The following is a 15000-nucleotide window of genomic DNA, read 5'->3' as shown; positions in this document are numbered from 1 at the left end:
CGAAGGAACGTGCCAAAGATCGAGAACAATGGCAGAAATGCTAGTAACGTGCACTTCGGGACCAACGCATCACCGGAAGACAACCGCCAAACATCGAAAGAGTCGCGATGCTCCGCAACCTACGTGCAAAGCGGTCGCACACCGGGTAAGGGAGTGAGAGCCCCAAACATAGCTGGGCGAGGCGCTCACTCCGCTCTTTAATATCTCGTTAATACCGCCAAGGAAATGGCACAAGCACACACACACAAGCATCCTCGGAAGAGGACAGTTCGAGTGACAGGTCAAATCCAAGAGTTCCGAAGACTACCTCCAGGAACAATCGGGAACAAGACCGATTACAAGTCGTCGAGTCTGTTACTGGGCGAACACGAGATGCGCACAGGAAATCGATCAGCCCTCACAATGGCCCAAGGCCAGAGATCGGACTGCTACGATTTACCCCAACAATCATCGTGCCACTCTTCGCAGAGAGGTGATAGACGCCAACGAGCCCGCGCATAGCAATCGAGGTGTAAAAAGGGCGTTGAAGGCAGGAAGCCTGGACGAAAGAGGCTACGAGGTCACCTCGAAGCGGTCTAAGAATCGGGCGCACTTGGGGCGACTACCAGTGCCAACCCCTTATCCCGCGGTGCGTCCGACACACAGAAATTTCCAAGGCGGCCAAGGAGCCTCCCCGCATAGCAATCGGGGTGTGAGGTTACGGATGCAGCATTGATAGCAATCGAGGTGTGAGGCGAAGGATGCAGAAGTGAGAGCCGAGGGATGTAGCAGAGATAGCAATCGGGGTGTGTGATGCAGAAGAGATAGCAATCGAGGTGTGCGGTGGGAAGGGCCCAGCAGCCAGAATGCATGAAGCGACGGATGAAGCAGTGATGACAACCGGGCTGTGAGGAGAGGAGGGATGCAGCCAAGAAAGCAATCAGGGCTCGAGGCAAGGGATGCATCAAGGATAGCAATCATGTTGTGAGGCGAGATTCCAAAGGCTAAACGTGAGAGGCTGCAGGGTCGACTCAGAGAGGTCTATGCATGTGAGAGGCTGAAAGCAAGGTCGACTCGGAGCGGTCTATGCATCGGGCGCGCTTGGGGCGACTACCAGTGCCAACCCCTTATCCCGCGACGCGTCCGACAAAGAGAACGTTCCAAGGCGGCAGAGGAGGTTACCAGCCGAAGGATGCAGTAGCAATAACAGGTATAGTTCCGCGGCGGCCGAGAAGACTCACCGCATAGGAATCGGGATGCGAGGCGAGGGATGCGGCGGGAAGGCCCCGACGGCTAAACGGAAGAGGCTGCAGGGCCGCCTCGGAATGGTCCAAGCATCGGATGCGATTGGGACGACTACCAGTGCCAACCCCTTATCCCGCGATGCGTCCGATACACAGATAGTTCCAAGGCGGCCGAGGAGCCTCACCGCATATCAATCGGGGTGCGAGGCGAGGGATGGGGCGGGAAGGCCCCAACGGCTAGACGGAAGAGGCTTCAGGGCCACCTCGGAATGGTCCAAGCATCGGACGCGCTTGGGGCGACTGCCAGTGCCAACCCCTTATCCCGCGATGCGTCCGATACACAGATGGTTCCAAGGCGGCCGAGGAGCCTCACCGCATAGCAATCGGGGGTGCGAGGCGAGGGATGGGGCGGGAAGGCCCCAACGGCTAGACGGAAGAGGCTTCAGGGCCGCCTAGGAATGGTCCAAGCATCGGACACGCTTGGGGCGACTACCAGTGACAGCCCCCTATCCCGCGATGCGTCCGATACGAAGATGGTTCCAAGGCGGCCGAGGAGCCTCACCGCATAGCAATCGGGGTGCGAGGTGGGGGATGCGGCGAGATGGCCCCAACGGCTAGACGGAAGAGGCCACAGGGCCGCGTCGGAATAGTCCAAGCATCGGACGCGCTTGGGGCGACTACCAGTGACAACCCCTTATCCCGCGATGCGTCCGATACGAAGATAGTTCCAAGGCGGCCGAGGAGCCTCACCGCATAGCAATCGGGGTGCGAGGTGGGGGATGCGGCGAGATGGCCCCAACGGCTAGACGGAAGAGGCTGCAGGGCCGCCTCGGAATAGTCCAAGCATCGGACGCGCTTGGGGCCACTACCAGTGACAACCCCTTATCCCGCGATGCGTCCGATACGAAGATAGTTCCAAGGCGGCCGAAGAGCCTCACCGCATAGCAATCGGGGTGCGAGGTGGGGGATGCGGCGAGATGGCCCCAACGGCTAGACGGAAGAGGCCACAGGGCCGCCTCGGAATAGTCCAAGCATCGGACGCGCTTGGGGCGACTACCAGTGACAACCCCTTATCCCGCGATGCGTCCGATACGAAGATAGTTCCCAGGCGGCCGAGGAGCCTCACCGCATAGCAATCGGGGTGCGAGGCGAGGGATGCGGCGAGATGGCCCCAAAGGCTAGACGGAAGAGGCTGCAGGGCTGCCTCGGAATAGTCCAAGCATCGGACGCGCTTGGGGCGACTACCACTGCCAACCCCTTATCCCGCGATGCGTCCGATACACAGATAGTTCCGAGGCGGCCGAGGAGGTGGGGGATGCGGCGAGATGGCCCCAACGGCTAGACGGAAGAGGCTGCAGGGCCGCCTCGGAATAGTCCAAGCATCGGACGCGCTTGGGGCGACTACCAGTGACAACCCCTTATCCCGCGATGCGTCCGATACACAGATAGTTCCGAGGCGGCCAAGGAGCCTCACCGCATAGCAATCGTGGTGCGAGGTGGGGGATGCGGCGAGATGGCCCCAACGGCTAGACGGAAGAGGCTGCAGGGCCGCCTCGGAATGGTCCAAGCATCGGATGCGCTTGGGGCGACTACCACTGCCAACCCCTTATCCCGCGATGCGTCCGATACACAGATAGTTCCAAGGCGGCCGAGGAGCCTCACAGCATAGCAATCAGGGTGCGAGGCGAGGGATGCGGCGAGAAAGCCCCAACGGCTAGAGGGAAGAGGCTTCAGGTCCGCCTCGGAATGGTCCAAGCATCGGACGCGCTTGGGGCGACTACCAGTGACAACCCCTTATCCCGCGACGCGTCCGATACACAGATAGTTCCAAGGCGGCCGAGGAGCCTCACCGCATAGCAATCGGGGTGCGAGGCGAGGGATGCGGCGAGAAGGACCCAACGGCTACACGGAAGAGGCTTCGGGGCCGCCTCGGAATGGTCCAAGCATCGGACGCGCTTGGGGCGACTACCAGTGACAACCCCTTATCCCGCGACGCGTCCGATACACAGATAGTTCCAAGGCGGCCGAGGAGCCTCACCGCATAGCAATCGGGGTGCGAGGCGAGGGATGCGGCGAGAAGGACCCAACGGCTACACGGAAGAGGCTTCGGGGCCGCCTCGGAATGGTCCAAGCATCGGACGCGCTTGGGGCGACTACCAGTGACAACCCCTTATCCCGCGACGCGTCCGATACACAGATAGTTCCAAGGCGGCCGAGGAGCCTCACCGCATAGCAATCGGGGTGCGAGGCGAGGGATGCGGCGAGAAGGACCCAACGGCTAGACGGAAGAGGCTTCGGGTCCGCCTCGGAATGGTCCAAGCATCGGACGCGCTTGGGGCGACTACCAGTGACAACCCCTTATCCCGCGACGCGTCCGATACACAGATAGTTCCAAGGCGGCCGAGGAGCCTCACCGCATAGCAATCGGGGTGCGAGGCGAGGGATGCGGCGAGAAGGACCCAACGGCTAGACGGAAGAGGCTTCGGGTCCGCCTCGGAATGGTCCAAGCATCGGACGCGCTTGGGGCGACTACCAGTGACAACCCCTTATCCCGCGACGCGTCCGATACACAGATAGTTCCAAGGCGGCCGAGGAGCCTCACCGCATGGCAATCGGGGTGCGAGGCGAGGGATGCGGCGAGAAGGACCCAACGGCTAGACGGAAGAGGCTTCGGGTCCGCCTCGGAATGGTCCAAGCATCGGACGCGCTTGGGGCGACTACCAGTGACAACCCCTTATCCCGCGACGCGTCCGATACACAGATAGTTCCGAGGCGGCCGAGGAGCCTCACCGCATAGCAATCGGGGTGCGAGGCGAAGGATGCGGCGAGAAGGACCCAACGGCTAGACGGAAGAGGCTTCGGGTCCGCCTCGGAATGGTCCAAGCATCGGACGCGCTTGGGGCGACTACCAGTGACAACCCCTTATCCCGCGACGCGTCCGATACACAGATAGTTCCAAGGCGGCCGAGGAGCCTCACCGCATAGCAATCGGGGTGCGAGGCGAGGGATGCGGCGAGAAGGACCCAACGGCTAGACGGAAGAGGCTTCAGGGCCGCCTCGGAATGGTCCAAGCATCGAACGCGCTTGGGGCGACTACCAGTGACAACCCCTTATCCCGCGACGCGTCCGATACACAGATAGTTCCGAGGCGGCCGAGGAGCCTCACCGCATAGCAATCGGGGTGCGAGGCGAGGGATGCGGCGAGAAGGACCCAACGGCTAGACGGAAGAGGCTTCAGGGCCGCCTCGGAATGGTCCAAGCATCGGACGCGCTTGGGGCGACTACCAGTGACAACCCCTTATCCCGCGACGCGTCCGATACACAGATAGTTCCGAGGCGGCCGAGGAGCCTCACCGCATAGCAATCGGGGTGCGAGGCGAGGGATGCGGCGAGAAGGACCCAACGGCTAGACGGAAGAGGCTTCAGGGCCGCCTCGGAATGGTCCAAGCATCGGACGCGCTTGGGGCGACTACCAATGACAACCCCTTATCCCGCGACGCGTCCGATACACAGATAGTTCCGAGGCGGCCGAGGAGCCTCACCGCATAGCAATCGGGGTGCGAGGCGAGGGATGCGGCGAGAAGGACCCAACGGCTAGACGGAAGAGGCTTCAGGGCCGCCTCGGAATGGTCCAAGCATCGGACGCGCTTGGGGCGACTACCAGTGACAACCCCTTATCCCGCGACGCGTCCGATACACAGATAGTTCCGAGGCGGCCGAGGAGCCTCACCGCATAGCAATCGGGGTGCGAGGCGAGGGATGCGGCGAGAAGGACCCAACGGCTAGACGGAAGAGGCTTCAGGGCCGCCTCGGAATGGTCCAAGCATCGGACGCGCTTGGGGCGACTACCGTTGCCAACCCCTTATCCCGCGATGCGTCTGATACACAGATAGTTCCGAGGCGGCCGAGGAGCCTCACCGCATAGCAATCGGGTTGCGAGGCAGATTATTGGGAAGGGAACCCCCTGGGATGCGGCTCAAGCAGTGCCCAAAGGGACTGGAATGCGGAATCACATCGAGAGACCCAAATGCTATACGAGGGCTCAAATCGAATTATCGATTTGGCCACGACATGGACGCATCGGAACGACTACCTTTGCCGAACCACTCGCAATTGCATCCATACCGAAACCAATAGACATTTCCGTTAGAGCCCTCGCATAGCATTCGGGAATCTCGCATGCCCCTCTAAATCGACCAATGCTGGCGCTCAATGAAAATCCGAGCGCTACCACCGTTCGAGCGCCAGCATTGGTCGAGTTAGAGGGGCACGGGGGAGAATGCTCCAGTCAACACCTCCCCTATATAAGTTATTTGTCCGATTCTCGCACAACCGTAGTCTGCCTCGTCGAATCAAACAACGGTCCCAGATTCCGACTTCCGTTCCGTAGAGACCCAAAAGCTAGATGGAGGCTCGCAAGAAAGAGAGTCGGCGCATAGCAATCGGGTTTCTCGAACGTTTAGGGACCGAGCTCACTTGCGGATAGGGCAAAATCCGCCAAGCAACCCAAAAGCTAGACGGGGGCTCGAATCGAATCGCCTAGGCGGCCACAACAACGACGTGTTGGATCGACTACCAGTGCCAAACCATTCAGCAAGACTAGTCTGTGTCGAGGCCGGATAGAGATTCTCAGAGAGCGCCCGCATAGCATTTAGGAGACCTGCCGCGTCCCTCACACTCGACAAATGGTGGTGCACGTTTATAAATCCGAGCGATCCCAACCCTTTCAAGCACCAACATCGGTCGAGATAGAGGGGCACGGAGGGGGCTGCGTGAGACAACACAGTCCCCTATATAAGTTATTTGTCCGATTCTCACACATCCGAAGAATGGTCATCAAATCGGACAACAGCCCAAACTTCCGACTTCCGTCCCAGAAAGCCCAAGAGCTATCTAAAACGTTCATGGCCGGAACTCGATCGCGGCTATACCAGTCCGCCAAGCAACCCAAAAGCTAGACTGGAGCTCTAGTCGAATCACCTCTGTGGCCATTGCAAGGACGTGTTGGAGCGACTACCATTGCCGAACCATTCCGCAGGTCGAGTCCATACCAAGGCCGCATAGAGATTCACGATGAGCTCCTGCATAGCAATCAGGAGACTTGCCGTGTCCATCACAATCGATAAATCCTGGTGCAAGATTTTTGCATCCGAGCGCTCCAACCAGTCGAGCACCAGCATCAATCGACATAAACGGGCACGGGGGGAGGATGCTCGAGAACACTACCTCCCCTATATAAGTTATTTGTCCGATTCTCAAGCAGCCGAAGTCTGGTCATCGAATCGGGTCAAAGACCACAACTTCCGACTTTACCCACAATGCAAGTCATCGAATCGAACATCGGCCCCCGAGTCGGACTCCATGCGTATGTCAGGTCATCGGACCCAAATTCCGCCTTCCTGCGCATGGCGGGCCATCAATATCAACTCGGTCATCGGACCCAAACTCCGCCTTTTTGCGTATGGCACGCCTTCAAATCGGTCATCGGACCCAAATTCCGCCTTCCTGTGCATGGCGGGCCATCAACATCAACTCGGTCATCGGACCCAAATTCCGCCTTTCTGCGCATGGCACGCCATCAACTCGGTCATCGGACCCAAATTCCGCCTTCCTGCGCATGGCAGGTCATCGGACACAAATTCAGACCTCGCCAATATGCCTACGTATCGAATCGGTCATCGGACCCAACTTCCGACTTCATCCATACTGTAGGGTCTTTGAGGTTGGCGCGGTGCGCTCAACCCAGGGAGTCGACCCATCGAAGCATACACCTCCCCTATATAAGCTATTTGTCCGATTCCCACACCTGTGTAGTTTGCACCTCTGACCAGGACATCGACCCCAACTTCCGAACTCGACTGCAACGACGGCACCAGCGCCTTGGTGCGCACCTTGCGACGCACAGTCCCAACATTCGCCTTCCTGCACATGGCAGGTCATCGGACCCAAATTCCGACCTCGCGAGTATGCCTACATATCGAATCGGTCATCGGACCCAACTTCCGACTTCATCCATACCGTAGGGTCTTTGAGGTTGGCGCGGTGCGCTCAACCCGGGGAGTCGACCCAACGAAGCATACACCTCCCCTATATAAGCTATTTGTCCGATTCCCACACCTGTGTAGTTTGCACCTCCGATCAAGACATCGACCCCAACTTCCGAACTCGCCTCCAACGACCGAACCAGCGCCTTGGTGCGCACCTTGCAACGCACAGTGCCAACATTCGCCTTCCTGCACGTGGCAGGTCATCGGACCCAAATTCCGACCTCGCGAGTATGCCTACATATCGAATCGGTCATCGGACCCAACTTCCGACTTCATCCATACCGTAGGGTCTTTGAGGTTGGCGCGGTGCGCTCAACCCGGGGAGTCGACCCAACGAAGCATACACCTCCCCTATATAAGCTATTTGTCCGATTCCCACACCTGTGTAGCTTGCACCTCCGATCAGGACATCGACCCCAACTTCCGAACTCGACTAAAAAGACCGCACCAGCGCCTTGGTGTGCACCTTGCAACGCACAGTGTCAACATTCGCCTTCCTGCACATGGCAGGTCATCGGACCCAAATTCCGACCTCATGAGCATACCTACTAATCGAATCGGTCATCGGACCCAACTTCCGACTTCATCCATACCGTAGGGTCTTTGAGGTTGGCGCGGTGCGCTCAACCTGGGGAGTCGACCCATCGAAGCATACACCTCCCCTATATAAGCTATTTGTCCGATTCCGACACCTGTGTAGTTTGCACCTCCGCTCAGGACATCGACCCCAACTTCCGAACTCGCCTGCAACGACCGAACCAGCGCCTTGGTGCGCACCAAAAGTGCGCACTTTTGGAGGGCACTTTTGTGCGCTCCAAAGGTGCGCACTTTTGGAGGGCACTTTTCTGCGCTCCAAAGGTGCGCACTTTTGGAGGGCACTTTTTGGAGGGCACTTTTCTGCGCTCCAAAGGTGCGCACTTTTGGAGGGCACTTTTTGGAGGGCACTTTTCTGCGCTCCAAAGGTGCGCACTTTTGGAGGGCACTTTTTGGAGGGCACTTTTCTGCGCTCCAAAGGTGCGCACTTTTGGAGGGCACTTTTTGGAGGGCACTTTTCTGCGCTCCAAAGGTGCGCACTTTTGGAGGGCACTTTTTGGAGGGCACTTTTCTGCGCTCCAAAGGTGCGCACTTTTGGAGGGCACTTTTTGGAGGGCACTTTTCTGCGCTCCAAAGGTGCGCACTTTTGGAGGGCACTTTTTGGAGGGCACTTTTCTGCGCTCCAAAGGTGCGCACTTTTGGAGGGCACTTTTTGGAGGGCACTTTTCTGCGCTCCAAAGGTGCGCACTTTTGGAGGGCACTTTTTGGAGGGCACTTTTCTGCGCTCCAAAGGTGCGCACTTTTGGAGGGCACTTTTTGGAGGGCACTTTTCTGCGCTCCAAAGGTGCGCACTTTTGGAGGGCACTTTTGTGCACTCCAAAGGTGCGCACTTTTGGAGGGCACTTTTCCTGTGCTCCAAAGGTGCACACCTAGGTGAGCACCTTCGACCACACCTTGTAGCACACCAAACTCTGACTTTCGACTTCATCCGCAATGCAGGGTCTTTGAGGTTGGCGCAATGCGCACAACCAGGGGAGTCGACCCATCAAACCCAACACCTCCCCTATATAAGCTATTTGTCTGATTCTCATACATGCGTAGCCTGCAGGAGCAATTAGGACATCGACCCCAACTTTCGGCTTCTAAACGAAAACAAGGTCTTTGAGGTTGGTGTAATGCGAACAACTAGGGGAGTCAACCCATCAAACCCAACACCTCCCCTATATAAGCTATTTGTCTGATTCTCATACATGTGTAGTCTACAGGAGCAATTAGGACATCGACCCCAACTTTTGACTTCTTAACGAAAACAAGGTCTTTGAGGTTGACGTAATGCGCACAACCAGGGGAGTCGACCCATCAAACCCAACACCTCCCCTATATAAGCTATTTGTCCGATTCTCATACATGTGTAGCCTGCAGGAGCCATTAGGACATTGACCCCAACTTTTGACTTCTTAACGAAAACAAGGTCTTTGAGGTTGGCGTAATGCGCACAACCAAGGGAGTTGACCCATCAAACCCAACACCTCCCCTATATAAGCTATTTGTCTGATTCTCATACATGTGTAGCCTGCAACAACGATTAGGACATCCACCCCAACTTCTGAATTCGTCTGCGTTGACCGCACCAAAGGTGCACGCCTTGGTGCTCACCAAAATCCGACTTCCGACTTCTTCTGCTATGCGGGGTCTTTGAGGTTGGCGCAGTGCGCACAACCAGGGGAGTCAACCCACCGAATGCAACACCTCCCCTATATAAGCTATTTGTCTGATTCTCATACATGCGTAGACTGCAGCAATGATTAGGACATCCACCCCAACTTTTGACTTCTTAAACAAGACAGGGTCTTTGAAGTTGGTGCAGTGCACACAACCAGGGGAGTCGACCCATCAAACGCAACACCTCCCCTATATAAAGCTATTTGTCCGATTCTCATACGTGTAGTCTGCAGCAGCGATTAGGACATCGACCCCAACTTCCGAATTCGTTTGCATTGACCGCACCAAAGGTGCACGCCTTGGTGTGCACCCTGGAGTGCACTTTGGTGCTCACCTCGGTGCACACTTTGGTGTGCACCTCGGTGTGCACCAAAGGTGCGCACCTTGGAGCGCACCAAAGGTGTACACTTTGGAGCGCACCACATAGGGTCTTTGAGAGGTTGGCGCAGTGCGCACACCAAGGTGGGTGTTGAGGTGCGTGCCGAGGTGGGTGGGTGCTAGGGTGCGCTCCATGGTGGGTGCCAGGGTGGGTGCGTGCTAGGGTGGATTCCAAAGAGGGTCATAGGGTGGGTGCCAAGGTGGGTTGGTGATATAGTGGGTTCAAAGGTGGGTACTAGGGTGGGTTCCAAGGTGGGTCACAAGTTGGGTGCCAGGATGCGTGGGTGTTAGGTTGGGTGCCAAGGTGGGCTCCTGCGTGGGTGGGTGCTAGGGTGGGTTTCAAGGTGGACGCGAGGGCGGGTGCCAAGGTGGGTAACAAGTTGGGTGTTAGGATGGGTGAGTGCTAGAGTGGGTGCCAAGGTGGGTGGGTGCTAAGGTGGATGCCAAGGTGGTTCACAGGGTGGGTGGGTTCTAGGGTGAGTTCCAAGGTGGGTCACAGGTTCAGTGCTAGGGTGGGTGTCAAGGCGGGTGTCGAGGTGCCTGGGTGCTAGGGTGTGGATGCCAATGTGGGTCATAGGGTGGGTACTAGGGTGGGCTGCAATGTGGGTGCCAAGGTGGGTAACATGCTCGGTGGGTTCTAAATTGGGTGCCAGGGTGGGTGTGCACCCACCTTGCCCGAGGTGGGTGCCAAGGTGCCAGTGTGGGTGGGTGCTAAGGTGGATGCCAAGGTGGGTGAGAAGGTGGGTGATAGGTTGAGTGGTAGGATGGGTGGGTGCCAAGATGGGTCACAGGGTGGGTGCAAGGGTGGGTAGGTGCTAGGGTTGGTGTCAGGGTGGGTGGGTGCTAGGTTGGGTTCCAAGGTGGGTGCGAGGGTGAGTGTCAAGGTGGGTCACAGGTTAGGTGCTAGGATGGGTGAGTGCTAGGGTGCAAAGGTGCCAGGGTGGGTGCTAGGATGGGTCGATGCTAGGGTGAGTGGCAAGGTGGGTCCACAAGTGTCAAGGTGGGTGCCGAGGTGGGTGCCAAGTCGGCGACTGCTATGGTGGATGCCAAGGTGGGTCACGGGGTGGGTGCCAAGTTGCTAGGTTGGGTTCCAAGGTGGGTGCCAACGTGGGTGCTAGGGTGCGTGGGTTAAAGGGTGTGTCACAACGTGGGTGCCAGGATGGGTGCGCACCCACACTGGCCAAGACGGGTGCGGGTGCAAGGTTGGGTTCCAAGCCCGGTCACAGGCTGGGTGCTAGGATGGGTGGGTGCCAAGGTGGGCACCAGGGTGGGTGCACCCACCCTGGCCAAGGTGGGTCACGGGGTGGGTCCTAGGGTGGGTAACGGGGTGGGTACTAAGGTGCGTGCCAAGGTGGGTCATAGGGTGGGTGCCAAGGTGGGCACCAGGGTGGGTGTGCACCAACCCTAGCCAGGGTAGGTCACGGGGTGGTTGTCGGGGTGGGCGTCAAGGAGCCAAGGTGGGTGGCAAGTAGCCAAGTTGCGTGCCAAGGTGGGTGTCGGGGTGGGTGCCAAGGATCCAAGGTGGGTGCCAAGGAACCAAGGTGGGTGTCTGGGTGGGTGCCGAGGTGGGAGCCAGGGTGGGTCCCAAGGTGAGTGCAAAGGTGGGTGCCAGGGTCAAGGTGAGTGCCAATGTGGGTTCCAAGGTGCCAGGGTCAGGGTGAGTGCCAATGTGGGTTCAAAGGTGCTAAGTTGGGTGCGAGGTTGGGTGCGAGGGTGGGTGGGTGCCAAGGTGTGCTAGGTGGAAGCCCGGGTGGGTCGGCATCCCATGGGTGTCGAGTTGGGTGCCTGATGGGTGCTTCTTGTCAAGTTTTAGTCGTCGGGACTCATTTCGAGCCTTAGAGGTCGTTTCTTGTCCGGTTGCCCTGTCTTCGACCTGGGAACCCAATTTTGGTCCTCGGGTCCCATTTTTTTTTGTCTCGCATCCCACTTTTGGCCTGTGGCCTTTTCGGGGTCGATTCTCGTTTTGGGCATCAGAGCATGTTTCTTCTCCTAAAACCCAATATTTGTTTATTAAGTCTCGGAACACATTTTTGTTCTCGTGGACCCATCATGGGTCTTGGAACGCATTTGTGGTCCTTGGGTCCCATTTTGCATCCCGAAACTTGTGTTTTGGTGCTTGATCCCTATTTTGGGTGCCCACCTTGCACCAAGTGCGCACCCGGGGCAAACCGAGCGCCTTGGTGCACCGGGGCAAGATCGAGCGTGCACCCGAGGCGCCCCGAACATGCACCAAGGTGCACTCGGCCCACATGTGAGCGCAGGTCGTTGCGCCCGAGGTGGTGTGTGGGCACCGCGTTGCAGACGGGACACTGCACGCACACGACGCCCCCTCCAGGTGCACGCACGTAGGCCGGGCCGGGTGCACACCCGACGCCCTAGCAAGGTGCGCGCACCCGGGCAGGGCTCACACTTGGCGAACGGGGCGCACTTCGCGAGGGAGGGTGTGCACCTCGACGGGGGTGGGTGGCCGGGGTGGATTCGCACGTGGGTCGCGGTTTGCTAAGTACACACTGCGACAAGCTCATAACGGGTGCGATCATACCAGCATTAGTGCACCGGATCCCATCAGAACTCCGCAGTTAAGCGCGCTTGGGCCGGAGTAGTACTGGGATGGGTGACCTCCCGGGAAGTCCCGGTGTTGCACCCTTTTTTAGTTTTTCGCCGGGCGTCGCAATGCTATTTGAATAAACCTTTTGCCCGTTTGCGTTCTCGTCGGGGCCGGGCCGGGCCGGGGTGCGCTGCCCGCACTACCGCGCGCGCGGGGGCGACACCGAGCGCGCACCCGAGGCACCCCGAGCACACAGGCCACGGTGCAACCCGGGCGTTGTGCGCGCACCCCGGTGCGCCCGAGGTGCTGCGCGCGCACCCAGGTGAAATCGGTGTGCACCTCGGCCAGTGCGCGCTCGGTCGAGTCGCGCACGTTGGCCAAGGTGCACGGTGATGTTTCTTACTCTAAGGTTCCGCACCAGACGCCCGGGACAGGTGAGCGAAGCTGGGCGGGGCCGGGTGCGCGGCCGGGGCAGGTGCACGCAGCTGGAGAGAGCTTTGGAGCACACTTCGGAGCGCACCAATGATGCGCTCCATTCAAAAGTTTCCTGAAAAGGCAAAAAAAGTTGAGATTATAGAATTTCCCACTTGAGAGATTGTAAAAAAAAAAAATTTAAAATGAAGGAAACGCGGGTGCCAAGGTGTGCGCAGCCCAGCCAAGGTGTGCGCACCAAGGCGCCCACCCTGGCGAAGGTGCACGCAAGGTGCGCACCCGAGGCAAACCGGACAATTAACCCAACTTTCGACTTCGCGCGCACCTTGGAGCGCACTTCGGAGCGCTCCTTGGTGCGCACCAATCTTGGGCACCTCGGAGTGCACCATGGCGCCCACCAAGGTGCGCACCCGGGGCAAACCGAGCTCCGACTTCGTGCGCACCTTGGAGCGCACGAAAGGTGCGCACCATGGCGCCCACCAAGGTGCGCAGCCCAGCCAAGGCGTGCGCATCAAGGTGCGCACCCTGGCGAAGGTGCGCACCCGGGGCAAACCGAGCTCCGACTTCGTGCGCACCTTGGAGCGCACAAAAGGTGCGCAACCCAGCCAAGGTGTGCGCACCCCGGTCAAACCGAGCTCCGAATCGTGCGCACCAGAGGTGCACGCCATCGTGCGCACCTTGGAGCACACTTCGGAGCCCTCCTTGGTGCGCGCCGATGTTGCGCACCTCGGAGCGCACCCGGGGAAAACAATGCAATTAACCCGACTTTCGACTTCGTGGGCACCTCGGAGCGCTCTCGGGTTCGCACCTCGGAGCACACCGAGGTGCGCACCTTTGATGCGCTGCCTTCACCAATTTCCAGAAAAGGCAAGAAAACATTGAGAAGGTGTGCGCACCGAGGTGCCCACCCTGGCGAAGGTGCACGCGAGGTGCGCACCCGGGGCAAACCGGGCTCCGACTTCGTGCACGCCGCACCTTGGAGCACACTTCGGAGCGCTCCTTGGTGCGCACCAGGGCGCGCAACCCAGCCGAGGTGCCCACCCCGGCGAAGGTGCACGCGAGGTGCGCACCCGGGGCAAACCGGGCTCCGACTTCGTGCACGCCATGGTGCCCACCGCGGCGAAGGTGCACGCGAGGTGCGCACCCGGGGCAAACCGGGCTCCGACTTCGTGCACGCCGCACCTTGGAGCACACTTCGGAGCGCTCCTTGGTGCGCACCATGGTGCCCACCAGGGCGCGCAACCCCGCCGAAGGTGCACGCGAGGTGCGCACCCGGGGCAAACCGGGCTCCGACTTCGTGCACGCCGCACCTTGGAGCACACTTCGGAGCGCTCCTTGGTGCGCACCATGGTGCCCACCAGGGCGCGCAACCCCGCCGAAGGTGCACGCGAGGTGCGCACCCGGGGCAAACCGGGCTCCGACTTCGTGCACGCCATGGTGCGCACCGCGGCGAAGGTGCGCACCCGGGGCAAACCGGGCTCCGACTTCGTGCACGCCGCACCTTGGAGCACACTTCGGAGCGCTCCTTGGTGCGCACCAGGGCGCGCAACCCAGCCGAGGTGCCCACCCCGGCGAAGGTGCACGCGAGGTGCGTACCCGGGGCAAACCGGGCTCCGACTTCGTGCACGCCGCACCTTGGAGCACACTTCGGAGCGCTCCTTGGTGCGCACCATGGTGCCCACCAGGCCGCGCAACCCAGCCAAGGTGTGCGCACCAAGGTGCACGCGAGGTGCGCACCCGGGGCAAACCGGGGTCCGACTTCGTGCACGCCGCACCTTGGAGCACACATCGGGGCGCTCCCGGGTTCGCACCGGCGTTGCGCACCGTGGTGGGCACCTCGGAGCACACCAAGGTGGGCAGCGAGGTGCGCACCTTTGATGCGATGCCTTCACTAATTTCCATAAAAGGCAAAAAAAAAACGAGATTTTAAAATTTCCGTTTTGAAAGATAGTGAGAAAAAGGGAATGCTGGTGCCATCTTGAGCCCGCCCTGGTGCGCAGCCCAGCCAAGGTGTGCGCACCAAGGTGCCCACCCTGGCGAAGGTGCGCGCCCGGGCAATTAACCCAACTTCCAACTTCGCGCGCGCCAGGGTGGGAGCGCACCCAACAACCGGGCC

The 15000-nt window shown here is 59.5% G+C and overlaps 1 non-coding gene across 1 annotated transcript; it reads left to right on the top strand.

Moving 5' to 3' along the window:
- Positions 1-12432: 12432 nt before the first annotated feature.
- Positions 12433-12551, top strand: LOC131862495 (5S ribosomal RNA). Its single transcript, XR_009361509.1, has one exon. It is a non-coding gene; the product is annotated as a 5S ribosomal RNA (ribosomal RNA).
- Positions 12552-15000: the final 2449 nt, after the last annotated feature.

This window comes from Cryptomeria japonica, unplaced genomic scaffold (assembly GCF_030272615.1).
Source record: "Cryptomeria japonica unplaced genomic scaffold, Sugi_1.0 HiC_scaffold_43, whole genome shotgun sequence".
Taxonomy (NCBI): domain Eukaryota; kingdom Viridiplantae; phylum Streptophyta; class Pinopsida; order Cupressales; family Cupressaceae; genus Cryptomeria; species Cryptomeria japonica.
This window is presented reverse-complemented; position numbering and strand designations above follow the sequence as displayed.